Below are 27,113 nucleotides of genomic sequence, written 5' to 3'. Positions count from 1 at the left end.
GCCCATCAAGTCGGTAACCCTCGTTGCAGATGCACCGATAAAAACGCACGTGATACCAAGTGGAGGTGGCACAATGAGTCAACCCAGACATCCATCAAACTACTGGACAACAAACAATAGGAACCATAGCGTCGTACTTCCTGTTTTTTTTTTTGTTGTTGTTGTTTTATTTTATCTTTCTTTTTGGACTTCCATCCTTGGGAGACAAGAGAAGACCAGCTACACAACGAGGAAGAGATAAAGACAAGAGGAATTTATAACGAGAGATAGTCATCGGGTCTGAACGTGACGGAGCATCTGGGTTCATCGCTTGTTCCGCTTGCAAAGCGGTTGATACGGAACGGCTGGCTTGGCAAGCAATAGCAAGCTGCTAGGAAACTGGACACACCCATGATTTATAGTTTGAAGGGGGCGAGCTTGGCGGCAGACCCGTGCGAGGGAGAGGAACAACTGAGTGGGGGAGAGGATTTGTGAGGGGTGCGTGGGGAAGTTTGAACAGTTCAGGGCATTTCCCCCACACGACCCCGAAGGTGGGGTCCAACTTTGTCGACAAAACGTGTAACAACTTGTGAGTGCTGATAAATACAACGGAATGCTCGGTCAATCCATCTTCATGAAAAAAAGAGCACGATCACGGAATTAATCCATGAAACAATGTTTCCCTGGACAGGATTATTACCAAACTCGGGGGGTGAGGTTAGTGAGGGCTGGAGAAAGCAAGTGAAATAAAAACATTTACCGTATACAAACGCATAAAATAATTTGGACATCATAATAATGTTTGTATAATTCCTCATCACGTTGATACATATCGATATTGTTCAGCAAATTCACACGACAATTTATTGTACGATTACGGAACACCCCCTTCATTAATAGGAAATGGCACAACCCATGAGCACAGCGGAACGTCGTGGATTTCAAACGAAACCTCCCACTGGTGTTGAAAAAGGAAATGGGATGTGTTCATTGACCAATCAGCTGTGAGGGTTAAATGACATGGGCGGGTCACGTGACTCTGCTCAACCACACCCCGGTGGACCCATGATATGAATGAATACATCATCAGAAAGTACTGATACATCGCATGTCTCCCCTACCCCCCCCTTATTTTTTAATTATTAATTAGTTACAAATCAAGACGCTCAGGAAGCTTACAGGCACAAGCTGATCTACTAATCTAAGTGCGAGTGGAGGGCTGTCCTCGCTTGTGAAGGCTGTGGGCTTCTCAATAAGGGGTACAGGGTCGGGAAGGAGTTCAGGTACATTAATGGGTGAAAAGCTTTCATGAGGAAACACCTCAGGTTCAAACACAGGTGGTGTCAATACAGGAGTGGGTGACAAAGGCACTTGAGCCGGTTCAATATTTGGCTCCCCATGACGTAACCTGAGTTGGTCAACATGTTTACACATGCATCTACCACCATAAGACTTGACAAGAAACATCATTTCACCAATGTTATCGATAATGATGCCAGATAACCACTTGGTTCCACATCTGGAGTTCAACACGTATACAGGATCATTGATCTGGAAGTTGGGATTTACAGATGTTTGGTTATGATTTGTTTCTGTTGATACTTGTTATTCTCGATCTCTACCGTTACGTCCTGGTGCACCTAATGATAACCGTGTTATTGATTCATGGCCCATCAGAAGCTTGGCAGGTGAGCGACCGGTGCTTTGATGTGGTCTGGTGCGGTCGTTGAGCAACACACGAGCTAGACGAGATTGAATGGAGCTTTCCTTGACACGGCTTAGACCATTGTTGATGATCTGAACAGCACGTTTGGCTTGACCATTACTGGCAGATTTGTAGGTGACAGATGTATAGTGGTTAATGCCATTCATTTTACAAAAGTTCTGATACTCTGAACTCGTAAACGACGATTCATTATCTGATACAATGGAGTTTGGAATACCATGTTGTGTGAACGTGGTACGTAGAGCTTCAATTGTTATAGCAGAGGATGAGGATGGCACCACAAGAGCTTCAATCATTTGCAGTGGGCATCAACTACAATAAGGAAAAGCTTCCCTTGGAATGGACCAGCATGGTCGATGTGTAGGCTGGACCATGGTTTTGATGGCCATGACCACATGCCAATGGAGACTATGGCGGTGTCTTGGCATGGGCTTGACAAGTGTAACAATGGCGTACACTGGACTCAATGTCATTGTCCAAACCAGGCCACCAAACATGGGCTCAGGCAAAAACCTTCATGGTGACTATGCCTGGATGAGCATTGTGGAGTTCACTCATAATTTTCCAACGGAGTTTCGGCGGAATTATCACTCGGCTACCCCAAAGCAGGCAATCTGCATCAATAGAAAGCCCATCCTTCCGGATGAGGTATGGCTTCGCCCCTTCCTGTTGTGATGCCCAATTACCTGACAGAACACAGTGTTTAATTTGTGACAAATCTGGATTGCTGTTGGCAGCACAAGCAATCTGCTTAGCGGTTTCAGGCACCTCATCGTGAATGATGTTTGCCATGAGATGAATGATATCGCCAGCTTGTGGAGGTTCTGGGATGGTTGCGGGAAGCGGCAAGGGACTGAGCACATCAGCACAGTACATTTCCTTACCCGGGCAGTAAACCAATGAATAGTCATAACTGGCGAGGGTCAACACTCAACATTGTACACGACCTGATGCGAGCAGAATGGCTCTGGTTTCTCCCAGGAGACCTGACGAGGGTTTGTGATCAGTCTCAATGGTTATATTTCTTCCAAAGAAATATTGGTGCATCTTTAAGATGCCCCAGACAGACGCTAACGCCTCTCATTCTACTTGAGCATAGCGACGTTCAGTGTCAGACAGGGTTTGTGATGCAAATGCAACAGGCTGGAGATTACTGCTTCCATTTGTTTGCAACAACACATACCCAATGCCAGATAAAGAGCTATCATAACTGAGAATAAGTTCCTTGGATGGGTCATAATGGACATGTAATGGTGAGGAGGACAGCATGGTTTTAGCGGCTTTGAACGCTCTTGTTTGTGAAGCTTCCCATTTCCAGACAACGCCTTTCCTGAGGAGAAGATGCAGAGGCTCCACAGTTGTGCTAAGTTGAGGCAGGAAATTACCAAAGTAGGTCAACATCCCCAGGAATGCACAATGTTTTGAAATGTTTTGTGGCATTGCTGCATTCGCAATCGCTTTAACTTTGCTCGGAGAGGGCAAGATGCCTTGTCAGGAGATTTGATGACCCAGGTATTCAACTTCATGTGCCATAAAGGTACGCTTCTCACGCCTTTGGCGTAACCCAGCTTGTGATAGCTGATTGAGGACTTTGTTTAGGTTCACGAGGTGTTGATGGTGTGACTTGCTCGTCACTAGTATGTCGTCCTGGAATACGACTGTCTTTGGGACAGTTTTCAATCATGTCTCCATCTTGCATTGGAAAATTGGTGCAGCAGAGTGTATGCCAAATGGGCATCTGTTGCACATGTAGAGTCCTCGATGAGTGTTGATGCATGTATAGGACTTGGAATCATCATCCAGTTCTATTTGAGCATAGGCATTGGTCAAGTCAAGCTTCGTGAATGTCTGGCCACCCATGAGAGTGGTGAACAGATCCTCTGCTTTGGGCAAAGGGTAGCCATCCAGCTTTGAATAGCAGCTGATCGTCGTTTTGTAGTCCCCACAAATGCACACTGTTCCATCCGCTTTGAGTATTGGAACGATAGGTGCTGCCCAGTCGGAGTACTCCACTGGTGAGATGATGCCCTCACTCTGCAGGTGGTCAAGCTTACATTTGATCATTGATCACATCATGTGGGGCACAGGTCTAGACTTATGGAACAATGGCTGAGCATCTGCAGAAACATGAATCCTCACTGTGAGCCCTGCAAAGGTGCCAACACCATCGCTGAACAGGCCAGGGTACTTGAGCACTACTGATACTTCTTAGGAGAGAGAGAGAGGAGAGAGGGGTGGAGGGGGAGGGAGAGAGAGAATAGTGAGGGGAGGGAGAGAGAGGAGGGAGAGTGAGAGGAGGGAGGGTGAGAGAGGAGGGAGGGGGGGGAGAGTGAGAGGAGAAGGGGTGGGAGAGTGAGGAGGGAGGGGTGAGAGAGGAGGGAGGGGAGATAGGAGGGAGGGGGAGAGAGGAGGGAGGGGGAGAGAGGAGGGAGGGGGAGAGAGAGAGTAGGGGGAGAGAGAGAGGAGGGAGGGGAGCGGAGGGAGAGGGGAGGGAGGAGAGGGGAGAGAGAGAGAGAGGAGGGAGGGGAGGGAGAGAGAGAGGAAGCAGGGGGAGGGAGTGAGGAGGAGGAAAGGAGGGAGGAAGGGGTACATCCAGTTTACATTCATTTCCACACGTGCAAATTACATAGAAATGACAAACACAAATATTTACTTTTTAAACAGCATTCTTTGAAAGAGGAATTCAAGTTGGAAATTTAGGGAAATTCAATTTTAAAATATATCAAGGCACAGAGCACAAAATGTGGGTCGATACTCTTTGCATTCACAGGAAGAACAAACATGGAGAACAAGAGGTCGGATTGACCTTGTTTTTTGTATATGTATTGATGCTGAAGTGATGGGTGGATTATAAAAGCAAATCGCACAAAAACATGTTAAACAAATTGATGCCCTGTAAAAATAAAATTGCACATTTTCAGCAGATGAGGCACCTCCCGAGGCACCCACTGCACTGCACGGTACGGCACCGTGGGAGCCCAACAAAAGCAGAAACGTATGTCTAATCGATGTTAGATTGAAAGCTTGGGTAGTTTGACCGAAACAAACAACCAGACAGCATGGAGAGCGCTTGCCAAGTGGCTTAAGCACTCAAGCAAGCGCTCCAATGAAATGGTTGATTCAGAACGGCCGGCTTGGCAAGCGATGAGCATCGCATACCCGTCATATTAAACACACCTCCTGGAGATGCCAAAATGTCAAATATGTCCCAATTGGACCAATGAACACCTTTTCAACAGTCAGAACTGCTGCTAATTTAAATTCTGGAGCATAAATTTCGTAATTCAGCTTAGTTTAAGAAATTCTCGAGTTATGGCATGTGCGGAAATGGAAGAAGGCCAAGAACATGGTGTCTCCGGGCATTTCTAAGCATTGCAATGTACCCAGGATTCGTAGCTGTGATGAAGAGGCATTCAATAATATGAGTGAAGAAAGTGAAAAAAAAACTTTATCGTTAAGAAATCATTGCGGTCTGTTCCAAACCAAGATATTGCTGAGCAGGCAAAAAGAATGTTGTTGTTGAGCAGGCAAAAGACTCTTGTGAGCAGATAGAGGGCTGATCAAGATGGCATGCCACCATCTTGGTAAGGCTTATATCAGATTTTTCTGATGAGCACCCCTTAAATTATCTTTAAAAGGGGTGTTTCAATTAACCCAAACAACCAATTTTCATTCATGTACGACCTTGGAGATCCCTTGATATGCAAGCGAAGTTTGGGGCTGCGAGGTTTCATGGTTTTGGAGTTATAGAGGAAATGATGGATGGATGGATGGTCTGACATTATATATATTGTGACGTCCACGGGACTTGAACAGTCCCGCCAACGTACAACGAGCCGAAACGATGGAGGCGGTTTATTTATTTATAACCCAAACATGGCGGTTCTAATCGCTCTAACGCAAATGGGACGAGGAAGGTGGCACGAGTCACTTTTCACTGAGTCGATGATGTTTATTTGTTTTTACTATTGACCAGAAATAACAAGACTCGGCAAGAAGAGGGATCCGGGGCGATTCGACGGGATGGTGTGGGATCGGGCGTGGGGAAAAACACAGACAATTCCAATGAATATACAGATCTCAAACCCTCTAAGGCGCCAAGCACACACACACACACACACACACACACACACACACACACACACACACACACACACACACACACACACACAGTAGCTATTTCTGGTGGTCAGGCTGGACCGTGGTGTGGACGCAACTGTCCCTGGATCGGCGTCGGACGAGCTGGCCTTGCTCTCGTCAGGGGGGCAGGAGAAACCGTGGTGCTGTCGACCTCTTGGTCTTGGCCCAAGTCCGCTCACAGCCGCCAGGGAACCAGTTCTGGCGCCAAGTTGCGAGCAGGAGAGGGAGGCAGGTCTGCCCGCCGTTCGACCCCGTACTCCGAGTCAGCAGAACCCCAGAGCCAACCAAGGTGAGGCACGAGGCTCAGCAAGGCTCCAAGACACGATGAAGAACACGATCGAATCAGCACAACAACAACGACGACGCTCTCCGCGCAACAGCCTCCACACCAAAAAAACACGATCTTTTTTGTCCCGATCTTCTTCCTCTTCCTTTTCGACCCCCAAACAGAACCTTTTTATCCTCCTGTCCTCGTCACTTCCAATAGAGCCGTTTATTGGCCCACCGCCGTCGCCTTCTGCCAATCGTGATCACGGGGCGGAGCCATCCGCTGCACTGTCCTGTGACGTCACGGCCAGTCTCCAGAGAATACCAAAAGGGGTTTACGCAGACACACTTACCCTATCCCGTGTCCCTATCTAATTACGTGACAATTATCATTTCCCCCCTTGAAGAAATGAACATTTACTAGACAACTTATCACCACTGAATTGCTACTTATTACATCGAGATCCTGGTAAACTCGAACAGCATGGCATACCTAATTAAACATCCTAATTACCCTTTGAATGCATACCCCCCCCCTCAAACGCAACTATATATATATATATATATATATATATATATATATATATATATATATATATATATATATATATATATATATATATATATATATATATATATATATATTGTTTCAGAATCCGATTCGCTGAATGCATACAAACATTTCGGTCCACAGACAGTTATTTCCCTAAATGTAAGTCCAGGATAAACCAGGTTAGGCCAGATTAAATCTGTGACTTGCGACAGGTACCTGGTTGTCAGAGACAAAACCGTCTCCTCCACCAGGTTTTTTGGTGAGGAGGGTGTTTGGATATGGACACCCAGCAGGATAGAAACAAAACCTGTCAAAGGGCGGAGGAGCTCCTTGTGAACCAACAGCCATCTATATCTATTACCCAACTGTGTCTGCGGACGTCCTCCTGCAGTTGGGATACTTCTTATTAGGTTGGTGGCAGGATTTGCACTCCGGCCACCGTAAAACCCTTCATTCCGCAAAACACAAAAACGCAAAGAAATCTGAAAACCCACTCCGTGGGAGTACCTCCTGTGCAGCTTCCCTTCGCAGGGCAGCTCACCGGATGATGGGATTGGGGCAAAGCCTTCGGGACCCCCAATCTTTCATGATAGGAGGGAAACCACAGGGTAACATTCCCGGGTCAGATTGCGGGAGAGTGTGTCGGAGTGGTGCTGAGGTGTCGTCCACCAGACGGCGGTCTCCTTGGGTTAACCTGAGGCGGTCCCTTCGGGTGGGTGCCTGGAATGTCCTATCCCTAAGAGAGGATGATCACCTGTCTCTGTTATCATCTGAGCACAAGCGTTTGGACATCGGTATTGCAGCACTCTCTGAGGTTCGGAGACCGGATTGAGGTGAGATCATGGTGGGTGGTTACACTTACTATTGGTCTGGTCGCTCTGATGGTTACCATACCCAAGGAGTTGCTGTAGCTGTGTCCAATAAGCTGACTCCAATGATAACTGAGGTAACACCGGTCAACGAGCGTATGAGACTAAGGATTCGTCACTCCTTAGGTGTCATTTCTCTGGTCTCTGTTAATGCTCCGACTGAGGCGAGTGATCTCACTGTGAAGGATGCATTCTACGCCACGCTCGAGTCTGTGGTTGTTCAGTGCCCCAGACGAGATACACTTCCAGTCTTGGGGGATTTCAATGCATCGACTGGAACTGATAGGGATGGTTATGAGATGTGTGTTGGTCCCCATGGGTCCGGAACTATGAACCAGAATAGCACTAAGTTCCTTGACTTTGCAAGAAGTCATGGACTTAGGGTGGCTGGTTCATGGTTTCAGCGCCCACAAGCTCATCGCTGGACTTGGTATTCCAACGCTGGTGGTGTGGCAAAGGAGATCGACCATGTCCTCATTGATGGTCGCTGGAGGATGATCCAGAACTGCAGGGTCTACCAGAGTGCTCAGTTCCTCAATACTGACCACCGGCTTGTTGTCGCAACTCTGAAGTTGCACCTTCAATCCAGGAGAATGGTACCATCCCAGCCTAGGCTGGATGTTGGCAAGCTCAGGGATGAGAGAGTAGCTGAAGAGTTTGCGAACAAGCTGAGTGGAGATTTGGGGAGTCTGGGTGTTTTGGGAGGTCCTGAAGAGTTGTGGAGTGCCTTCAAGACCACCGTACTTGATGTTGCCGGTAGATGTCTTGGAACTCACCATAGGGCAAAGAAGAATTTTGTCTCTCAAGGGACACTGGATACCATTGACCAGAGTCGCAGGGCCAGGCTGAATGGCAGAGCTGAGCTGTTCAGGGAGCTGAGGCATAAAACTGTACGTGCGCTAAGGGTGGACAAGGAGGCCTATGTGCGAGGAATCTGTGAGGGGATAGAGCATCACCTGTGGTCAAGTGATTCTTGTGCTGCTTTCAGGGGAATTCGTGCATTGCGTTCATCCAAGCCCATCCCTCGGTGTACTGCAGTTAGAGCAGAGGGTGGTAGTCTCTTGACAGAGGAGTCCGAAGTGAAGGCCCACTGGGCCGGTTACTTTGAGCGATTGTACCAGGCTGATCCACCAGCTGTCGAGTTGGACTTCAGGGGTGTTACAATCCCCGTTGTTGACCCTCCAATCAATTGTGGTCCACCTTCGCTTGTGGAAACACGGGCTGCGGTGAATCAGTTGAAATGGGGTAAAGCTCCAGGGATCTGTGGCATCCATGCTGAAATTCTCAAGGCTGGAGGAAATGCTGTACTCATGTCATTGCATGTAGTTCTGTGCTCTGCCTGGAACACAGGCATCATCCCAACTGACTGGAAGAGGGACCTTGTTGTCCCTCTCTGGAAAGGGAAGGGTGATTGCCAAGACTGCAACTACCGAGGGGTGACACTGCTCTCAGTGCCGGGCAAGGTCTTTGCTCGGATAATTCTTGATAGGGTTCGCCACCATCTGCTTGAGCACCAGCGTCCAGAGCAGTCAGGCTTTACACCAAAGAGGTCAACGATTGACCTATCCTTGCTCTTCGGGTCCTCACCGAATGCAGACGAGAGTTTCGGCAGGGGCTGCTTGCAGCCTATGTTGATCTCTGTAAAGCGTTCGATTCAGTGAATCGGGATCCCCTCTTGAGGATTCTAGGTCTTCGTGGGACGCCACCAAATCTGATCGATCTGATGTCTGAACTCTACTCTGGTACTGAGAGTGCTGTGAGATGTGGTGGTACGATCTCTGACTTATTTTCCGTTGTTACTGGAGTTCGTCAGGGGTGTGTACTGGCCCCCACAATTTTCAGCACTTGTTTGGACTGGATTCTAGGGACGATGACGGAGAGATCAAGCTGCGGTGCATCGTTTGGGAATGTCAAGATCTCTGACCTTGATTTCACAGATGATGCAGTCATCTTTGCGGAGACTTTAGATATCCTTTCGGGGGCCCTCGAGGTGCTGAATGAGGAGTCGGAGCCGCTGGGATTACGGGTTTCCTGGGTCAAAACTAATATCCAGGCTTTCAATGACATCTTGGATGCTGCTGTACTGTCTGTGCCTGTTTGTGGTGAGCATGTTGAGATCGTGGAGAGATTCACTTCCCTTGGCAGTGATATTCATGTCTCTGCTGGCTGTGAGTCAGAGGTCATTAGACATCTGGGTCGGGCCTGGGGAGTCATGGATTCACTGGATAATGGGGTGTGGCGCTGCCAGTACCTCTGTGGGAGGATGAAAGTCCGAGTCTTCAGGTCCTTGGTGCTTCCAGTCTTACTCTATGGATGCGAGACTTGGACTCTGACCAAGGATCTGAGATGGAGACTTAATTCCTTTAGTACCAGGTCTCTTCGGAGAATCCTTGGCTATTGCTGATTGGACTTTGTGTCCAACGAGCAGTTGCTGAGAGACTCAAATGAGATTTATTACCTGCATAGTCCGTGAGCGTCAGCTGCGGCTGTATGGACATGGGACTCGTTTTCCTGACGCTGATCCTGCTCACCAGATTCTCTCAGTGAGGGAGTCTCCTAAGTGGAGGAGGCCAATGGGGCGACCACGTGCCTCGTGGTTGCAGCAGGTTGATCGGCATCTCAAGGAGATGGGGATGGGCCAGGCATCTGCCTGGGGGATGGCCAGACGGAGGCCCCTGGAGTTCCGGCAGAGAGTGGACGCAGCGACGTGCTGCTCTGGCGCATGCTCGTCAGTTCCAGTCAGACGGTCGTTTCGTCGGTTCCAGTCAGACTGTTGGTCTTTTGGTCGGTTCTGATCAGACGGTTGGTCGTTTCCGGTCAGACGGTTGGTCGTTTGGTCGGTTCCGGTCAGACGGTTGGTCGTTTGGTCGGTTCTGGTCAGACGGTTGGTCGTTTGGTCGGTTCCGGTCAGACGGTTGGTCGTTTTGTCGGTTCCGGTCAGACGGTTGGTCATTTCGTCGGTTTCGGTCAGACGGTTGGTCATTTCGTCGGTTCCGATCAGAAGGTTGGTCGTTTCGTCGGTTTCAGTCAGATGGTTAGTGGTTTCATTAGTTCAATTCAGACGGTCGTTTCGTCAGTTCCATTCAGACGGTCATTTCGTCAGTTCCATTCAGTCAGTGGTTTTGTCAGTTCCATTCAGACAGTAGTTTCGTCAGTTCCATTCAGACGGTTAGTCGTTTCGTCAGTTCCATTCAGACAGTCGTTTCGTCAGTTCCATTCAGACGGTCATTTCGTCAGTTCCATTCAGACAGTGGTTTTGTCAGTTCCAGTCAGACGGTTGCTTCGTTGGTTCCAGTCAGACAGTTGGTGACAGCCTTACAACCTTACAGTTTCTCACAGCGCCTCAGCTTCTCACAGCTCCTGGCCGCTGTCCGTCGATTGTGGTTCCTGTTGGCTCCTGACGGTGGGTGACGCTCAGACCGATAATGCTGGTTCTGCTTGACACCTGCTCTTGGCATACCTGATTCTTGGGGGTGACGTCGACTGGCGTTCAAGCCTGTTTGCGAGTGGGTGCATGGCAAGGCTGGGCACTGGCAACGGACAAGGCATGCTCACACACTTCAGGACGTTTTATTTGACATACGATGACATATTTGGTGAGCGAGACAGGATTTCTCTTCCCCCCCTGAATGATCTGCTGGGTTCCCTGGTCTCGTGTTTAATTGTTAAGTAAGGCATTGTGATAAGCATCTGCTCTTTGTCTCTTTTTCTATCAGTGTCTGATTAATTCCTTATTTGCTTGCGATCATTTTCTTCTTCTTCTATTTGTTGTTTATTGGTGTAGTCAGAGCCGCGAGGCTCTATAAACGCCACGCACACGAACTCAAGGTTACAACCAAAAACGGAAAATATATTGATAAAATGGAAGCAAAGGATAGAAAGTATAAAATAATAATAACTTTACACTATCCACCCCAATTGCGTTTAGAATTTCCAGATAAATTTAAAGAATCGAGGGAACATCCATCCAGCTCAATTAGCAAAGTGTATCGAGGACGCTTATTCAGAGAATACATTGAAGGATGTAACCGGTCATCTAAAATTGATTGGGGCTTTTAAACCAGGTTTCTAAATAACGAATGGATAATATCCAGTGAGGATGTAAGATGGCTGATGAATTTAGTATGCTCCGACACATGAGCGCGACACTTCGTGTTAATCATTGCAAGATTTACATGAATCAGCAGGGGAATCCTGGGACTGCCTGGAGACCACCCCTCTGCGTTTTTGGGTCAATTGGTTGAATATTTTGTTGATCGTCTTGAAGGTATACTCCTCCCAGCCCAGATGTTTGAAGGTTGCAGTGGAGATGATATGGATTTTTTTCGGATCTGCTCCCTTCTTGAGCTAAACAATTTACAACTTCAGTGATGAAGCCAATGAATCCCTCATTAGTAGAGCTCGTGATCACATCGGTGGTTGCTCTCTCGGTTTGGCACTCTGCATCTTTCATCTGTCTGGACTCTCACCAATTTGGTGAGGACGTTAACCGGGCACTCAGTTTTGGACGTGCTCTCAACCACTTTTACTGGAGTCGTAGTTCTCCCCCTTTTGGGAACCATCTGGACCGCCTAAGCGTATGACCGTTTCTCCTGCGTCTTCACCTGTTGGATCTAGGCAGCTCTCCGGAATTCAGGACATCCTCTGAAGGCTGCACTGTGGTCACCACCACAATTGGCACAAAACATTTATTCACCAGTGCAGCTTCCGCAGTCGTGCACTCCATTACATTTGCTGCAGCGTTGTTTGCCTCTACAGGCAGAAGCAGTATGACCAAACTTTTGGCATTGATAGCATCTTAAGGGGGGGATGTATTCCCATACAGTGAAGGCTTGATAGCCCAAGAAAACTTTTTGGGGAAGGATTGGGGTGTCAAAAGACAAAACCAATGAGGTGGTATTGACTTTGACCCCATCCCTGACCGCGGTGAAACGGCGGGCATGAACAACTACTACCTCCGCTAAATGACTCCTGATATCTTCAATTTCAATGGAGGGATTAATCCCGTAAATGACTCCTCGACTCTCCCTCAGACTCCTCGGAATATGACACAAAACACTGGGCTTTCATAACCTTCTCCTATTGGTCGACTGACTTGCACTTAATGAAGAGGTCTCCAGATCTGAGCTTTTTGGCACGAGACACATCCCCAAATTCTTTGTTCATCAATGTAGCCATTTTTATGGGGTTTTCAGGGCTTAGGGGTGTAACACCGTCAAAAACCGAAACTATAACCATAAGTTTGTGACAGTACTCTTCAGGAGTAGATGGGCACTTAACCACTTTGGGGGGTTCTGACCCCTTGGAACTCTTCCGCCATGGTCTGCCTCTCTTCGTAGTTTGATTAACCCTCCATGATGAACCCTCGTCCTCATCACTAGAAATGTTGATCAACTTTGATCACCTCCTCACGGCACCCCGGAAGATTAAGATGACCAATTGAGTAAAGACTCGATCATAATATAGGCTTAATAGGATAAAGAATACCAGAAAAACCGATGCACCCTCGACACTCAAAACCGTCCTGTAATAGCGTCCGACCAAACTCCCCCGGACCACGCCCGTCAACCATCTCTCCGACTTCCGATCATTTTGATTGATATGAATTAAAAAAAATTACAAATAAAGAGGTTTTCTTTTGTTTTTTTGTTTGCTCAATTAATAAATTGCTTTGTTGACGTTCTAACCTGTCCGTGCTTGTCCTTTTCTTCCATTGATCCAACATTGTCTGAACCTTGATAGGCTGGGAGGCAATTACCAAACTAATTGACCTGTAACAGTCGGCACGCACCAGCGGTAAATGCTCGGCCACCTCAATTAAGATATAATCAAGATAAGATTGGTGCTTTGCCGAGGGCACGCTCCCCGTTCAGGAAACCATGTGACCACGAGTTAAACGGAAAAATTAGATGGTGGACACTGGAATTCGCAGTTAACTGATTGGCGTTTGTGGTTCTAAAGCAACCCACCATATCACCAAGTTAATTGTGAGCGGTGGCCCCAGGTCCGGCGCTTCCGAGAATAAAAGGGGATTAAACCCCTTCAGAATACACCCTAACCCTAACCCTAACAATATGCACACACATATATATATATATATATATATATATATATATATATATATATATATATATATTGTTGTGCTTTCCCGCCCGTCGGCGTGCGGGCAACCGGCTTTTAGCCAATGGCGGCCGCTCTCGCCTACCGAACGGGCAAACCTAGTCGCAACTTTCGGAACAACGCCGAAATCCAGCCACGGGTGTGTTTTTAATCACACCGAAAATCAGCCAGCTATTCTGTCCGCGCGCGACAGGGTCCGATCGCCGAATTGTCGATTTACCTAATTATGCGCGCAGACAGAAATGCCGGGGATTTACACCTCGACGGGACCTGCTTGGAAACGAGTCACTAAGCAGCTCACTCCGTTTGCGATTTGCCGAACGGTGTATATCGCCAAGCCCCGCCGGATCCGATTACTCTATTGGTTATTTAAAAAGCCAGCTAATTTCCTGAACTTAATAATGGCAGTTCAATCGAGGAAAAGGACACAACGAACGGGTCAACATTCACACAAGGACATTTATTATTATAGCACGTATGCAGGCATGCACGTATACAATTAGGCGAGGCAAACACGCATGCAATTATTCAAGGCAAACAAAAGCAATGCAATCAACAAAAGTACGACAAGAAGAACTACAACTGTTCTACACAATCACTTAGCAGTTTACTACTTAACGGACTCGGCGCCACAACATTCATTCAAAGAAAACCCCAGGAAAGGCAAGGGGTAGGACTGGACCTCTTGTGTCTTCATAGTTCACGGAACTGTGAAGACCGCAAGAGCTTTGAGAGGCCGTGCTGGTTACCTGTCACCCTCGTGGTGACTCGCTGGGCGCTCCTCGACGTCCCGCCCACACGGCAGCTGGCGTGACCGCGGCTCGGCCCAGGCCTCGTTGTATGGCCCGGTTGATTGGGCCGAGTCGACAACGCCTCAGAGGAACGAACGGGCCTTTGCTCTTTCAGAGTTTATGCTCTCTTAAGAGCCCGTCCGTTCCTCAGCGTCGTTCGGACTGTCCTGGGGCCCGATCACCTCAGACCGTTTGCCACTGGTTGGCGACTCCTCTCCGGCTGCGCTCCAGCGACCCACAGTTCGGCACGGCACGGCAGGCTGCGCTCCAGGCTCCGCTGCAACAATCCCGACTGCCTGCTCGCCATGCGACTCCTCACAGGCCGCAGACCGACTCTCTTCAAGCGAGCTCCGCGTGAACCCAGACTTCTTCAGCTCCCCACCGACTCCAGACTTCAACTTCAACTCCTCGCTGACTTCAACTCCCAACTTGCTTGGCGTCTCTGCGCGCCTTTATATGGAGTCCGTGAGGCGAGGTTTTGATCTCTCCCCTCCGACCTCTGACTCCCCGCTGGCTCCGCCCCTTTTGATCTTTTGATCCAATTTCAATGCGAAGCTCAGAGAGAGCGGACATGGTAGAAATCATCAGCTCCCGCGTTGGTGGCAGAGATGTTGTTCGTGGGGAACTCGCCGTGGCTGGCGCAAAGATGGCGGCGCAATGGAGATGAAGGTGAGGCGTTGCTGTTCGTTGTTGGTTATGTTGTGAGGAGATGTGGTTTAGGAGATGGCGAGGAGATATCGTTGTGGTGAAGTTGGTTCTTGTGAAGGCAGTTGTGGAGAAGGTGGCTGTGGTTGGTGAGATGCGGTTGGTGGTGGAGGTGGTTGTTGTGAAGCGGTTGGTCCAAAATAACGATGGCAAAAGAAACACGGCTAACTGAAGATTCACAGCCCTGCACACGAATAATTGCCCGTTAAACATCGGTGGGGAAATCTATTCTGAACACGCACTTATCAACATAACTGATCTAAAGGACCTGTATGGTGTTCTGTCAATTTCCACAAACATAACAATATATATATATATATATATATATATATATATATATATATATATATATATATATATATATATATATATATATATATATATATATATATATATATATATATATATATATATATATATATATATATATATATATATATATATATATATATATTGAAGCCTGGTGTTGGTGCAGTGGTTAGGGCAGCGGCTTGGGATCCAAGAGGTCCTAGGTTCAAGCCCCGTTGGGCCACTGAATTAATACACCAGGGGGTTGACTCAGCCTGTCATCCTTCCGAGGTCGGCGAAATGAGTACCAGTATATTGGGCCGGTGTATACCCCGGTTAAAATAGGTGTACCATATCCCTGTGTCGTAAGAAGCGACCAGGGTTGCGTCAGGAAGGGCATCCGGCGTAAAACATGTGCCAAATCACGATGCGGATCATAGGGATGATCCGCTGTGGCGACCCCGAAGGGGAGCAGCCGAAAGAAGAAGAAGATAGATATATATATATATATATATATATATATATATATATATATATATATATTGTTGTGGCCACGGGTACCAAGACACCAGCTTGTCACTCAGGGGGATTAATCCCTGGTTGTCCTCGGTAGAGCCGGACCTGTGGCCACCACTCACAATTAACGTTGTGGTTCGGTGGGTTGTTTTAAAACCACGAATTCCACCCAGTGAACCACGAGTTCCAGTGTCCACCGTCTAATTATTCCTTTTAACTTGAGGTCACGTGGTTACCTGAGCGGGGGGGGGGGGGGAACCCGCCCTCTGCAAAACACCAATGATATCTAATTAGATTTTAATTATGGCGGCCGAGTGTTTTAACCGCTGGTGAGTGCTGACGATTTTTGGTCAAATCTGTGGTAATTACCTCCCAGTCTATCTCGGTTCGAACAATGCGAGACCAATGGGAGGAAAGGACAAACACGGACAGGTTGGAAATCGACAAATGATTTATTAATAATGAAATAAATAAATAAAAAGAACTTTTTATTTGCTGAGGTAAATAAAGATTGAATTTCAAAGCAAAATCAATCAAAATGCCAGGAAAGAGACAAAGAGCAGATGCTTATCGGGGGTCGACTTACAGCTTACTTACGTCGACTTACGTCAAAGGGCGGAGGAGCTCCTTGTGAGCCAACGGCCATCCATATCTAGTGCCCAACTGTGTCTGCGGACGTCCTCCTGCAGTTGGGCTACTTCTTATTAGGAGGTTGGTGGCAGGATTTGCACTCCGGCCACCGTAAAACGCTTCATTCCGCAAAACGCAAAAACGCAAAAAAATCTGAAAACCCACTCCGTGGGAGTACCTCCTGTGCAGCTTCCCTTCGCAGGGCAGCTCACTGGATGACGGGATTGGGGCAAAGCCTTCGGGACCCCCAATCTTTGATAGGAGGGAAACCACGGGGTATCATCCCTGGGTCAGATTGCGGGAGAGTGTGTCGGAGTGGTGCTGAGGTGTCGTCCACCAGACGGCGGTCTCCTTGGGTTAACCTGAGGCGGTCCCTTCAGGTGGGTGCCTGGAATGTCCTATCCCTAAGAGAGGATGATCACCTGTCTCTGTTATCATCTGAGCTCAAGCGTTTGGACATCGGGATTGCAGCTCTCTCTGAGGTTCGGAGACCGGATTGCGGCGAGATAATGGTGGGTGGTTACACCTACTATTGGTCTGGTCGCTCTGATGGTTACCATACCCAAGGAGTTGCTGTAGCTGTGTCCAATAAGCTGACCCCAATGATAATTGAGGTAACACCGGTCAACGAGCGTATTATGAGATTAAGGATTCGCCACTCCTTAGGTGTCATTTCCCTGGTCTCTATTTATGCTCCGACTGAGGCGAGTGATCTCACCGTGGACACATTCTACGCCACACTCGAGTCTGTGGTTGATCAGTGCCCCAGACGAGATACACTTCTAGTCTTGGGGGATTTCAATGCATCGACTGGAACTGATAGGGATGGTTATGAGGTGTGTGTTGGTCCCCATGGGTCAGGAACTATGAACCAGAATAGCACTAAGTTCCAAGACTTTGCAAGAAGTCATGGACTTAGGGTGGCTGGTTCATGGTTTCAGCGCCCGCAAGCTCATCGCTGGACTTGGTATTCCAATGCTGGCGGAGTGGCAAAGGAGATTGACCATCATTGACGGTCGTTGGAGGATGATCCAGAACTGCAAGGTCTACCGGAGTGCTCAGTTCCTCAATACTGACCACAGGCTTGTTGTAGCAACTCTAAAGCTGCACCTTAAATCCTGGAGAATGGTACCATCCCAGCCTAGGCTGGATGTTGCCAAGCTCAGGGATGAGAGAGTAGCTGAGGAGTTTGCGAACAGGCTGAGTGGACACTTGGGGGGTCTGGGTGCTTTGGGGGGTCCTGAAGAGTTGTGGAGCACCTTCAAGACCACCGTCCTTGATGTTGCCGGTGGATGCCTTGGAGTTCACCGCAGGGCAAAGAAGAATTTTGTCTCTCAAAGGACACTGGATACCATTGACCAGAGTCGCAGGGCCAGGCTGAATGGCAGAGCTGAGCTGTTCAGGGAGCTGAGGCGTAAAACTGTATGTGCACTGAGGGTGGACAAGGAGGCCTATGTGCGAGGAATCTGTGAGGGGGTAGAGCATCACCTGTGGGCAGGTGATTCTCGTCCCGCTTACAGGGGAATTCGCGCATTACGTTCATCCAAGCCCATCCCTCGGAGTACTGCAGTTCGAGCAGAGAGTGGTAGGCTCTTGACAGAGGAGTCTGAAGTGAAGGCCCGCTGGGCCGGTTACTTTGAGCGGTTGTACCAGGCTGATCCCACAGCTGTCGAGTTGGACGTCAAGGGTGTTACAATCCCTGTTGCCGACCCTCGAATCAACTGTGGTCCACCATCGCTTGTGGAAACACGGGCTGCGGTGAACCAGTTGAAACGGGGCAAAGCTCAAGGGATCTGTGGCATCCATGCTGAACTTCTCAAGGCTGGTGGAAATGCTGCACTCGTGTCGTTGCATGCAGTTTTGTGCTCTGCCTGGAACACAGGCATCATCCCAACTGACTGGAAGAGGGGCCTTGTTGTCCCTCTCTGGAAAGGGAAGGGTGATCGCCAAGACTGCAACAACTACCGAGGGGTGACGCTGCTCTCAGTGCCGGGCAAGGTCTTTGCTCGGATAATTCTTGATAGGGTTCGCCACCATCTGCTTGAGCACCAGCGTCCAGAGCAGTCAGGCTTTACACCAAAGAGGTCAACGATTGACCGTATCCTTGCACTTCGTGTCCTTACCGAACGCAGACGAGAGTTTCGGCAGGGGCTGCTTGCAGCCTATGTTGATCTCTGTAAAGCGTTCGATTCAGTGAATCGGGATGTCCTCTGGAGGATTCTTGGTCTTCGTGGGGTGCCACCGAAACTGATCGATCTGATGTCTGAACTCTACTCTGGTACTGAGAGTGCTGTAAAGTGGGGTGGTACCATCTCTGACTTATTTCCAGTTGTTACTGGAGTTCGTCAGGGATGTGTACTTGCCCCCACACTTTTCAGCACTTGTATGGACTGGATTTTTGGGAGGATGTCGGAGAGATCAAGTTGCGGTGCATCGTTTGGCAATGTCAAGATCTCGGACCTTGATTTTGCAGATGATGCAGTCATCTTTGTGGAGACTTTAGACATCCTCTTGGGGGCCCTCGAGGTGCTGAATGAGGAGTCGGAGCCGTTGGGATTACGGATTTCTTGGGTCAAAACTAAGATCCAGGCTTTCGGTGACATCTTGGATGCTGCTGTCCTGTCTGTGTCTGTTTGTGGTGAGGATGTTGAGGTTGTGGATAGATTCACTTACCTTGGCAGTGATATTCATGTCTCCGCAGGTTGTGAGCCGGAGGTCAATAGACGTCTGGGTCGGGCCTGGGGAGTCATGGATTCACTGGATCATGGGGTGTGGCGCTGCCGGTACCTGTGCGGGAGGACGAAAGTCCGAGTCTTCAGGTCCTTGGTACTTCCAGTCTTGCTCTATGGGTGCGATACTTGGACTTTGACCAAGGATCTGAGACGGAGACTTAATTCCTTTGGTACCAGGTCTCTTTGGAGAATCCTTGGCTATCGCTGGTCGGATTTTGTGTCCAACGAGCGGTTGCTGAGAGAGACTCGGATGAGATTTGTTACCTGCATAGTCCGTGAGCGTCAGCTGCGGCTGTATGGACATGTGGCTCGTTTTCCTGACGCTGATCCTGCTCACCAGATTCTCTCAGCGAGGGAGTCTCATGAGTGGAGGAGGCCAGTGGGCCGACCATGTGCCTCATGGTTGCAGCAGGTTGACCATCATCTCAAGGAGATGGGGATGGGCCTGGCATCTGCCTGGGGGATGGCCAGACAGAGGCCCCTGGAGTACCGGCGGAAAGTGGACGCAGCGACGCACTGTTCTGGCACATGCTCCCATACCTGACCTGACCTGACTTACAGCTAAACAGACATGGTTACCCAGCAGATCATTCGGGGGGGGGGAGGGAGGGGGAGAATCGTCTCGCTCACCAGAAAGTCGTCCGTGAAGCGAAAACGTCCTGAAAATGCGTGTGTGCGTGTCACGTCTGTCGCCAGCACCCAGCTTTGCCGTGCACCCTCCCGCGAACAGCCTTGAACGCCAGTCGAAATCTGGAGGACACCGAGATCATCCGTCGTGGGTTTAGACCCTGGTGTTGTTGGTGACCGACCCGTGCCTCACTTGTTGGCGGCGCTGCTCACATCCACACGTGCACCACACGCTCGCTTGCCGAAGCAATGGGAAGAACGAATTGTCTCGTCGGCGCTGGTCAGACACCCGCTTCTTGCTCGCTTCTCTCGCCCTTTGCTTTTTCCTCTCTCCTTTCGCTTTTCCTTTTTCCTCTTTTTCTCCTCACACCTTTTTCTCCTCACACTTTTCTCTCCTCACGCTTTTCTCTCATCTTTCGCTTTTCTCTCATCTTTCGCTTTTCTCTCATCTTTCGCTTTTCTCTCATATTTCGCTGTTTTTCTCCTCTACTCACGCTTTTCTCTCCGAACGTACCTCTCGCTCGTTTTGATATCGCCGGCCCGTCTCCGCCGATCAGTTCGCCCCAAGTTCACCCCACCCCACTGGCGCACGGTTACCATGACGACCCGTGCGCTCTCAAAAGAATGTTGCTGAGGAAAAATGAGGGTGGGCTTCAGAGCTCGTGACAGAAATGTGTGTGAACGTATCTGTCGTAAAGAAAAAAGCTTCCCATAAGAGAGGGGGGATCTATCCTTTACCCTTCTCAACACATCACATTTAAGATCCCATGAGACATGGGGATGGAGCTAATCTGAACATGCATCAAAGGAAATAACTGTCCGAGGACCTGGATGTGTGGATGCATTCATCAGACCGGATTCTGAAAACCATAACAATATATATATATATATATATATATATATATATATATATATATATATATATATATATATATATATATATATATATATACAGTCAAAGCTCGTTACTATGCCACCCGTCAGGACCGAGCAAAAGTGGCATAGTAATGAGATTTTGTAAAAACGGCCTTATTTTCTCAAGTTACCCATCTGTAGTTAATCTTTAGACAAAATTTATTTCAGCAAGTAAAAGGCACGACTGTTGTATAAGCTAAGCGAACGGAGAACATACACACACTCACAGAGTTCACACACTAACATATGGCATGGCGAGAAATTCACGACACACAAAGCTTTCAAGAATCGTCGGCTGGCGCATCTTCTTTCGGCGGATCTCGTGCATCTCGTTGTCTAGCCGATCGCACGCTTGCATCACACCGGGCTTCCCGCTTCTCTGCTGCATGAACTTCCGGACGGTGCTTCAAGCGCACTGGGCTTCCTCGAACGGAACGATTTCCTCCTCGACAGTTACCTCGTCATCTTCGCTTTCCACCGGCTCCTCACTGCACAGAATCTCCTCCGCAATCTCCTCCAGCGTGAAATACCCGCCAGTCGCGAGGCGCTCGTCGGCTTCGAGAAAGTCAGACAGCTCGATCTCCTCGATCTCGTGCATCTTTTCCTCGGCAGGCAGAGCTTCCCAGATGTCGGGCAGCTCCGCATCCTGTGGCTCAGTTTGGATCTCCTCTTCGATGAACTTGGCCTTCGCGAAACAGTTCCTGATCGTCGACTTGCCGACGTGCTCCCAAGCACGTCGGGCGACGTGTAGAGCGTCGAGCAACGTGAACTTGAACTCCTTTCCCTCGTCTATGGCCTCAAGCCGGCGGCATAGCAGGAGCTTCTTGTAGTGGCGCTTGAGGTTCTCTATGATTCCCTGATCCATTGGTTGCGAATTGGCTGTCGTGTTGGGTGGGAAGAAGACCAGTTGGATGTTGTTCAGCTCGAGCTCGGGAGGGTGGCCAGAGAAGTTATCGAGACAGACCAGCACTCTGCGTCCCTGCTGGCCGAGTCGTCCATCCCACGCACGCAACATCTCCTCGAAAAGCTCCGCCGTCATCCACACCTTTGAGTTCACCTTGTACTTGACCGGGATCTCTTTGTTCTTGAAGGCACGGGGTTTCTTGGAATTGCCAATCACCAGAAGAGGGAACTTCTCGCTGCCGCTCATGTTTGCTCCAACCAGAAGAGTGATCCTTTGCTTGCTTTTCTTTCCTCCAGTACACCGCTCTCCCCTGAAAGCCATGGTCTTGTTCGGAAGCAGCTGCCAGAAGAGTCCAGTTTCGTCCAGGTTGAAGACGTCGTCTGCGGAGAACTGCCCGAGTAAGGGCCGGAGAACCTGTTGTTGCCACTCAAGAAAGGATTGCGAATCCACCGCTCCAGCTTCGCCCTGCACTGTCTTTAACGTGATGCCGTGGCGCTTCTTGAAATTGCCCAACCAACCGTCGCTCGCCATGAAGTCTGGGATGTGCATCAGCTCGGCCAGTTTCATCGCCTTCTCCTTGATCAGATCGCCGCTGACAGGCACATTCTGTCCTCTTGATTGCTTCAGTCACATGAGCACTCCCTCATCAAGCTTCGGGTCGTGAGCCTGCGTCAACTTCATGCGCTTCGATGGAAATCCAGCTTTGATTGCAGCCTCGATTGCATCCTTCTTGCTGAGAATGCCCTTCACGGTGGTTCTCTTAACTTCGACGCCCCATTTCTTGCTAATCTCCCTGGCCAACTTGGACTGATTCGGCTCCTTCTTCGCGGCATCGATGATCTCCTTCTTCTCCTTCAGCGTAAAGTCGGTTTGCTTGCGTTTCTGAGCTGACATTATGGGCTGAATTTGAAAAAAATGATGTCACTGTTGTACGTGTGCCTGCGTGTCTGTGTGTGTGCTCGCGCTTTTTTGTGTCTCGTTGTGCGTGTTGTGATTGGCTTGTTGTGGCTGGCATCGGGGAGAAGAATCGCGTGTTTTGACACAGTCTGACTATGCGCGTACGTATTGAGTTATGTTGTGCGCAGCTGGACTGTAGTTCGTCGCTTCGCCTTTGGACGTGAGTGTGATAATCGAGCACTGCGCAATACAGACTTTTTCACGACTCGTGCCTTTTAACAGTCACACAGTAGTGGCATGGTAGCGAGAGTAGGGGGTGGCATAGTAAATTTATTTTGTATTGAATTTTGTCGGGACCGAGCAAAAGTGGTATAATAGCGAGAGTGGCATAGAAGCGAGGTGGCATAGTAACGAGCTTTGACTGTATATATATATATATATATATATATATATATATATATATATATATATATATATATATATATATATATATATATATATATATATGTATATATTGTTGTGGTTACCAAATTCGCAAACCACCATTCAGGTCCCTTAGGTGAGGTATCTCGGTAAGTACATGTGTAGTTAGGTCCAAACCCGTTGTCTAGTGGGAATACATGTCATTTATGCGTGCTGCGACTCTTCAGGATAGCCGTTTTTCTTTTGCTATCTTTATTTTGGACCAACCGCCATGATTACCACCACAACCACAACATCAACCGCCAACCACAACGCCGCTTCACCACAACCGCCACGACCTTCACGTCACACCTCGCAACCGTAGCATCGCCACCGTTCTTGCCCCGCTGTGGGTACCGGTGTTGGACTCGTGCAGGGCGCGCGTCGAACAGTGTGTACAAAATCACGGATTTTGTGCTTCAAAAATGGATCAAAAACGACACACGCCCACTTTTTGCCGTCCAATCGGTGAGCGAGGGGCGATTTGGCCCCGCCTCCAGGACGATCGATATATGCAAATTTGTGGATCAAAAAGCCTTCACGCCCACTTTTTCTCGGGCCAATGGGGAGCGAGGTGAAAGGTCAAAGGGAGGGGGTCAAAGGCGAAGCGACGGGGGGATAAAAGGACCGTGTTCGTCAGTCAGGAGTCGAGTGGAGAGGAGGAGAGTCCAAAGAAGAGTCCAGAGTCGGAGAGTCCAGAGGCGGAGAGTAGGAGAGTCGGAAGCAGAGGGTCAAGACTTCGCGGGCGGTGGAGCTGCTCGTCGTGTGCGTTGGAGTCGGAACGGAGGGGACGAGCTGTGGAAAGGCGGCGACACCAGACGAGGGGGTGCTCGCGTCGTGCAGGGAGCTGCACCCGAGGGAGGCCGACAGCGCGACCTGGCCGAGGTGGAGACGCACACCAGGGATAATAAAGATCCTCTATACCCCGAGCATCAACAACCCCCTCCTGTTTCCCCCCACGCTGAGATAGTGCGACCAAGGGGGCCCCTTTCCCACCCCCTACCAGACACCCTCCGCGAGGCCCGCGGGGTTGGGGTGCCATCGCCGCTCCGCGTCTCATCACCAGACGGGTAGGCGCGACCCGGTCTCGGCCTCAGGCCCGCCTCATCCTTGAGGGTATTTCTTTTCCTTGGTTTTGGGTATGTGTTGTCGGCGCCGTCTGTGAAGTAGAATTGTATAAGTGTTGCCGTGTGCTCGGTAGTCGGTATTAGCTCTGCACTGTGTTTTCACTTTTATATTTGCTTTTTGTGTAAATGGAATTGTGTTTTTTTCTGTGTGCTTTTGGTGGAATTGTATATGTGTGCTTCCCGTGTGCCGCGAATAAATGTGCTTTATTATTGAACTGTTCTCCCGCTTCGCTTCGTCATTTCTCCCATTGAATCCCCATCTTGCTTCACGTAAAGGGTTGGTAGTGGGCTGAATACGCCCGATAATTAATCGAACCGTCGAGGTCGACGATAACACCGCTCGGTTATTCTGATAGTACGGAACGGGTCGCTAAGTGGCCCGCGTCCGAAGTCGACCCGCGGCGAGGTGCGATCGCCCGATCTACCCTCCGCGTGGGTTCTTAGGTAGGTCGTATACGGCGAGCAACCCTATCCCACGCGGGGGCTGATTGGCTCGATCGCGGTGAGACCGAAAGGTCCACCCGTGACTGGTTCCCGGCGTTAGTCCGAGAGGGTCACGACTGGATTGTCCGCCCGGTGGGCGACGTGCCGCGATTCGAGTTACGTGGCCGTCAGCACGCCGGCGGGCGCGAATCCGCAACAATATATATATATATATATATATATATATATATATATATATATATATATATATATATATATATATATATTATTTCTGTTAACGTCTGCATGTAATTTGACGTTTCTCCTCCAAAACTGCCGGACGGATTGTTGCCACTTTCGGCATGCGGGTGCTCTGTGGTCTAATGAACAGCATGGGCTATGTGAGATCGCGCCAGACGGACAGGTTTGGGAATTTTTGGCGATTTTCTAATTTTTAATGTTCGTTTGCATGGCGACGTGTGACGTCACCGCTGAGAGGCGTAATTCCGTCATGACATCATCGGTCATTCGCTGACGTCATTACGTCTGTCGTCGACAGGCCGTCACCGCCGAGAGGCGTAATGCCACTCCGAGAAAACAGCGTCTGCAATGTAAAACCCTCTTCTGCACATGCTGACTACCTCAGAAGGTGAATTTGACACAAAAAATGTTACAAGAAACATTGTATTTCAAGTAAAGATTTATTTAAAAAAAAATATTATTTCTGTTAACGTCTGCGCGTAATTTGACGTTTCTCAACCGCCGTCATTACCTGTGTTGTGTCTTGCGTGTGTGATCTTTAAATTAAAGCGTCCAGCGGTGTTCGATTGTCGGATGTGAGCCAAAAAGTTCCGTTCATTGAAATTTGCATTCTGATTCTCGGTCACCCTCCACTGCTCCTGTTCAGTCTCGGGCTCGGTCTATATCATGTTAAACTTGCCCCATCAGACGCCAACCTTCCAGTCACACTGCAGAGGATGCAATTTCCAGTCAGACTCGCATACTCGATGACCATAAACAAATCCCAGGGCGAAACATTTTACAAACTCGGAATATACCTCCCAGCCCCTGTGTTCTCCCGTGGCCAACTATATGTTGCATTTTCACGTGCAAGAGATTACTCCTATATATCTATCAAAGTGGACAATAATTCCTCACAAGGACTATTCAGCAACAAGACACTCACCCAAAATGTCATCTACAGGGAGGTCCTTTAGAAAACTAAGGACAGGTAACCATAGTGCATTACATCCCTAATGACACCCTCCCCAGCTTCCCATAACATCAACTATTATGCCTCATCCACCTTTTGCCACCCATTCAACTCCGTGCGGAGCATGGGTATATGCTAGTATATATATATATATATATATATATATATATATATATATATATATATATATATATATATATATATATATATATATATATATATGCTAGTATATATATATATATATATATATATATATATATATATATATATATATATATATATATATATATATATATATATATATATATATACACATACTGTAAATGGAAGAAGTAAAATGAGTTATGGACGTAGCTTCATGACGATCTTTATTTGGACAACCTTTCAGCCAAATGGGCCTTCTACTCGGTTTTCTTCAACAAGAGACTGAGAAGAAGGCCCATTTGGCCGAAAGGTTGTCCAAATAAAGATTGTCCTGAAGCTACGTCCATAGCTCATTTTACTTCATCCGCTTATAATATTTTATGCAAATGGGGCACCCGACTGGTAGTGTGGAGTTTCTGCTATTTCTCACATTTTAATACATCGTTTTTAGCCCTTTCACTCAATGGTGAAGAATCACTTAAAAATTCTCGTTTCCGAATTTGGATATGGATCTTCACCATCATCTAAACATTTCGGCCTTGCCACACACTCAACCTGTCCACCAGATTTAGTCCAAGTCCATGCAAAACGTTTTGAGATATGCTGTTTACAGATTGCAGTCAGACAAACAGACAGGGGTGAAAACATATCCTCCATCCACCTTCGGTGGCGGAGGTAACTTTTCTTGGCACAGCCTTACCTATTTTGTATTCCAATAATATTTCTCAAATGTGAGGAATTTTTCCACAAAACTGTTTTTTCTTTTCCTTTTTTTCTTTTCTTTGTGAAAAATTATTTGGGTAATGGCTATGCCTCCATGACCAAAAACTGGTAAATGGATGAAACACCTCTTCGCTGTTTCCCTTCTTAGAATTTCAAAATTAAAAATACAGCTACAAACAACACAACAAAAAGTGGGGCTGGTGCCCACTGGCTTCCTCGCCATTTTATAGAAACTAGTACGTGCCCGTACGTGCAAAAAAAAAGAAAAAAAGAAGAAGAATTGTGACGTCAATTGTGATGTCATAGCAACGTGTCCTGTCATTGGTTGGTAAATAAATGGCCGTAACTTGGGAACCGCTTGT

The 27,113-nt window shown here is 48.3% G+C and overlaps 1 protein-coding gene across 1 annotated transcript in view; it reads right to left on the bottom strand.

The window, feature by feature from the left end:
* LOC147023793 (sharpin-like) overlaps positions 1-151 on the bottom strand; it is a 74,121-nt gene extending 73,970 nt beyond the window's left edge. Inside the window, exon 1 of the mRNA XM_085889595.1 lies at positions 50-151. The gene's annotated coding sequence lies outside the window, so the exon portion shown is untranslated. The remainder of the gene's footprint in view (positions 1-49) is intronic.
* Positions 152-27,113: the final 26,962 nt, after the last annotated feature.

This window comes from Eptatretus burgeri, chromosome 7 (assembly GCF_056783735.1).
Source record: "Eptatretus burgeri isolate ZD-2024b chromosome 7, Ebu_testis_v1, whole genome shotgun sequence".
In the NCBI taxonomy this organism is placed as follows: Eukaryota; Metazoa; Chordata; class Myxini; order Myxiniformes; family Myxinidae; genus Eptatretus; species Eptatretus burgeri.
This window is presented reverse-complemented; position numbering and strand designations above follow the sequence as displayed.